Genomic DNA, 5,072 nt, shown 5'->3' with positions numbered 1-5,072 from the left:
CAAATATTATATAATTCATTCTTTTAAAAAGATGAACATGTTTTCTACCACTTGGCTATCTGTGTAAACTTTGTTATTTAACTTTGCTTAAACGTCAGTGTGCTTAACTGTGACATGGGTATAGTAACAGTATTTACGTCAAAGGGTGCTATAAAAATGAAATAGTATATGTAAAAAAGCTTTGAATAAAACCTGGAAATACTATAAGTATTCAAGAAATGTTACCTAGTACAAAATAGAGTATTCAATCACATTTTGAAAACCAAATACAAGTTTCACCATTTGGGAAACATTTAAGTTACAAAAGAAGCTATTTTTTTAAAAACATTAAATAGATATGCTATAGACACAGTCCAGATATATATAACACCAGTCTCAAATAAATGTGAATAAAAATTGTTCTGTTATTTTTAATAGAAAATATTTATTGGTGCCAGTCTGGTGTTAAAGATTTACATGAATTTGAGGCTTATATCAACCCTTTAAGGTAGTTTTTAGAATTGGAAATTACTACCCTAACTTACCCTGTGAAATATTACTTTCTACGCCACTATAAATTCTCTACATTTTTAATACTTTTTACATTCCTGCACTACCAGATATACCATTTGAATATATTTAAGAGAGATACTGCAGGTTATTAAAAGACATCATTAGTAATAAACTACAATGTTAATTTCAGCCCCCAAATGCCTCTTATCTTGCTCATGGTTGAAGAGAATTCAGCTTCATGTCATCCACAAAGCATAGCCAGGGATTGGATCCCTTTCTTCAGGAGTTAAACAATATAAAGGGAAATAGAATATGGCAACTCTTAAAATGAAAGTTTCTAAAATAAAAGGGATGCACACAGAAAATCCCCTATCAAATAACATCCTTATTCTAATCATTAGAGATCATGTCTTTTAGATTAAGATGCTCTTTTTTAATATATGAAATTGTTTAAAAGATTAAACCAATTTCTTGACCGAGGACTTTTCAGTGCTAATGTTTGCTAAGAACTTCCAAGAGGAAAGCGGACTTGGCCCAACGGATAGGGTGTCCACCTACCACATGGGAGGTCCACGGTTCAAACCCCGGGCCTCCTTGAACCATGTGGAGCTGGCCCATGCACAGTGCTGATGCATATGAGGAGTGCCATGCCAGGCAAGGGTGTGTCCCCAGATTAGGGGAGCCCCACACGCAAGGAGTGTGCCCTGTAAGGAGAGCCGCCCAGTGTGAAAGAAAGTGTAGCCTGCCCAAGAATGGTGCCATACACACAGAGAGCTGACACAACAAGATGACGCAACAAAGAGAAACACAGATTCCCGGTGCCATTGATAAGGATAGAAGCAGTCACAGAAAACATACAGCAAATGGACACAGAGAGCAGACAACTGGGGGAGGTGGGGGGGGGGGGGAATAAATTTTAAAAATAAATCTTAAAAAAAAAACCAAAACCTCCAAGAAAGGTGCATGAGGCATTTTTCATACCTATTTAACCTTGAAACTCATTTTTACTGCTAGTGTTCACTGGAATATAATTCAGAAACTGTTGGTACAGACTTATCAGTAATACACCTCTTCTTGTCAGCTAATCAGCCATGGAAATGGTAGTTTTCATACTGAAAGCGCATAAGGGTAATTGGGGCACTTCCAGGGAGGACAATCCCAGATTTTGCGGCATGTTGCGGCACTCCAGATATCAGTATCAGCAAGAAGGCATGAATGCCAGGCACCTGGGCTAGAGAAGGATAGAAAGGGAGGAGGCAGCTCCCTCGAAAAAGTTCATCTTACGTCACTCTGTTTTCTTTGCTCCTACAAACTTCTGTAGGCTGCTCAATTCATTCAACATGTGAACTCTAAAATGCCTGATCCAGGGACTTCACCGAAGCTGGTCTTATTCATCTTTGTACTCGAGAATGTAAACTATAATCTCTAAAATGTGAAGATGAATACTAAGTCATTGATGGCAGATAGGTCTCATCCCACTTTTCAATGCTGAGCAATCACATGGTTTCCATCCATTTTTGTTAATAATTTAAAATTTTGTGTGATCTCTTATCTCATTTTTGGTCTGTTGGGAAAACATGCCACTATTAGTACCAAGGTCTGTCTTGGGTTTAGGTGGGAAAAATGGCAACATAAGACTTCTTAACTATCATACCACTCCTCGCTACTCATTATATCCTGAGTTTCTGATGCTGAGCTGATGAGTCCATGGGTTGCTATTCTCTAGATGCTGTTCTAATATTTTCCCTGAGAGGAGGAAGGTAATAAGAGGAGTCTAAAAGTTAAAAATAAAATAATGACATTAACGCTTTAGATATAAATATTTTATTCTTCCTTCTGGAATAAGAATAAATGACATCATATCTTTTTTTTTTTAACTTAAAAAGAGGTACCAACCTCTCCAGATAAAGAAGTTTATCTTTTGTCATTAAAGTATTCATTCACTCAAGTTTAACATGTTCTATTCATTGTTGATGTTTCAAAATGTTCCACTTGATTAAATAGTAACTTCATTAGCTTTGCTCAGCTTTTCACAATCAATTTTGCTCTATAAGGGTGTGAGTCCAAATAAGAGAGAGAGACAGCAATTTGTCAAGTATTTTTAAATTCAAAAAAATTACATGAAACCACTGTTCGATAGATATAGTCTTAAAATAAAATTTACTTGTATATGTCTATTCTACTTGCTTTTAGGCAAATTTCCTAGAGAATTGGACTTTCAAATCTGGCAGATTCAAAGTTATAACAGCCTAAGAGTGAAGGAAAGCTCACATGTCAGACAAAAATGTTCTCAGCTAACATCAGAACACTTAGAAATTTTTTGTATATAGGATTCCCCTGCACCTAACTATTAGATGAGTTTTTAGAAAATATACATTGCTCTTCCAAACTGAAAACCTGTGATTAGTCACCCTCTGACTTCCAGGTTTATTCATTAGTTAATTCAACATAAAGCTTTGGCATCATATATACTAAAACTAGAACAATACAGAGAAGATTAGCATGGCCCCTCTGCAAGAATAACACACAAATTCATGAAGCATTCCATATTTTTGGTTTCTGACACTTCAACCCAAAGCATAAACAACAAAAGAAAAAATACATAAATGGGACATCACCAAAATTTAAAACTTCTTTTCTTCAAAGGGTTTTATCATAAAAGTAAAATGACAGGCTACACCATGAGAGAAAACATTTGGAAACCACATATCCGATAAAGGGTTAGTATCCAGAACATATAAAGCAATTCTTCAACTTAACAAAGACAAATAACCCAATTCAAAAATGTGCAAAAGACTTGAACAGACATCTCTCCAAAGAAGATATACAAATGGCAGAAAATACATGAAAATATGCTCAATGTCATTAGTCATCAGAGAAATGCAAATCAAATTCACAATGAGATACCATTTCACCACCATTAAAATGGCTGCTATTAAAAAAAGGGGGGGGGGGAGTGGATGTGGCTCAAGTCATAAGGCCTCTGTCTACCATATGGGAGGACCCAGGTTCAATCTCTGGGGCTTCCTGGTGAAAAAGAAGACGAGAAAGCATGCCTGCACAACAAGCCAGTGCCCGCATGGTAAGCCGAGTGCTCATGTTTTGCCCATGCAGCAAGCCATGTGCCCATGTGGTGAGCCAATTGCCCATGCAAGTGCCCACATGGGAAGCCAAGTACCCACACAGCAAGGCAAGTGCCCGCATGAGTGCCCACATGGTGAGCCAAGTACCTGTGTGGTGAACCAAATGTCTGCACTAGTGTTCATGTGGCGAGCCGAGTGCTCACATGAGTGCCCATGTGGTGAGCTAGAACTCACAAAATTGAGTCACACAGCAAGGTAACGATGCAACAAAGGAAAGAGGAAGGGAGAGTCAAAGTGAAGCACAGCAGAGACTAGGAACTGAGGTGGCAGTAAATCCTAGAGGAGAAAGATGAGAAGACAAAAAGAGAAATAGATACAGAAGATCATATAGCAAATGGACAGAGACAGCCAAAACAACCAGGCAGGAAGGGAGGGGAAGAAAAAGTAATTTAAAAAAAGAAACAGCAATCAAACAAGGGAAAAAAAATGTAGGTATCCAAGAGGACAGAGTAAGGAGTGACATGATGTATTTGTCCTCCATAAGCAGTGGCAAGATAAGGTTTGTCAGACATAGGGGAAGTGGTGGGGCCATGGGGTGATCTGCACAGGTAGCCACTGCGGGGGGACCCAGTCAAGCATGGGGGGGGGAGGGAGGTATTGGGACAATGGGGTGATTGGCATGTATGGCTGGAAAGGAAGGCCCACCTGGGCACCAGGGCCACAGGGTCAGTAGTATGGATGGACTAAGGAGAGGCTGGACACCAAAGGCCTGAGACAGAAACCCAATTTTTCCCCCTTTTCCTCTTTATAATTTTCTTTTTAATTTAACTTTTTTTACTTTTTAAATTTTTAAACTTTTTTTTAGTTAAACATGGACAAATCTAAAGTTTAGACTAAGCAGAACCAAGTGTCAAAGAAGAACCTTAACACAAAGACAAAAAAAAAAACAGAACCCTAGGCAAGAGAGAGAAACTGACAAACAGTGAATCCATCAAAAAAATTACAAGCCATACTAAGAAACAGAAAAGACATGGCCCACTCAATGGAACAAATTAAAAAGCCAGAAGAGATGGAAAATTTGGAACAACTAATCAAGATGTCCATGTAAATCTCCTAAATCAATTCAAGGAGATGAGGGAAAAGATAAAGGTATTAAGAAGATACTGAACAAATAGTAAACATATATTAAAAAATAACAGATCTTATGGTAATGAAAGGCATAATAGAAGAAAATTTAAAAATATAATAGAATAAATAGAAGAATATTTAAAAAGTAAACACAAAAAAATTTTAAAAAAACAAAACAAAAAAATACACTAGACTCACACAACAGGAGATCTGAACAGCAGAGGAAAGAATTAGTGAATTAGATAATAGGAAACCTGAACTCACACAGATAGGATAGAGGAAAAATTGAAAAAAATGAATAGGGACTCTGGGAATTGAATGACAGCACAAAATATACAAACATACACATCATGGATATCACTAAGGGAG

General features: G+C 37.3%; 1 non-coding gene across 1 annotated transcript; it reads left to right on the top strand.

Annotated features, from left to right (window-relative positions):
* The first annotated feature begins 2,943 nt into the window (after positions 1-2,943).
* LOC111761513 (U6 spliceosomal RNA) lies at positions 2,944-3,046 on the top strand. The gene has a single exon (XR_002794858.1). It is a non-coding gene; the product is annotated as a U6 spliceosomal RNA (small nuclear RNA).
* The last annotated feature ends 2,026 nt before the right edge of the window (positions 3,047-5,072 follow it).

Source organism: Dasypus novemcinctus, chromosome 26, assembly GCF_030445035.2.
Source record: "Dasypus novemcinctus isolate mDasNov1 chromosome 26, mDasNov1.1.hap2, whole genome shotgun sequence".
Taxonomy (NCBI): Eukaryota; Metazoa; Chordata; class Mammalia; order Cingulata; family Dasypodidae; genus Dasypus; species Dasypus novemcinctus.
Note: the sequence above shows the minus strand (reverse complement) of the source record. Positions and strands in the feature narration are given on the sequence as shown.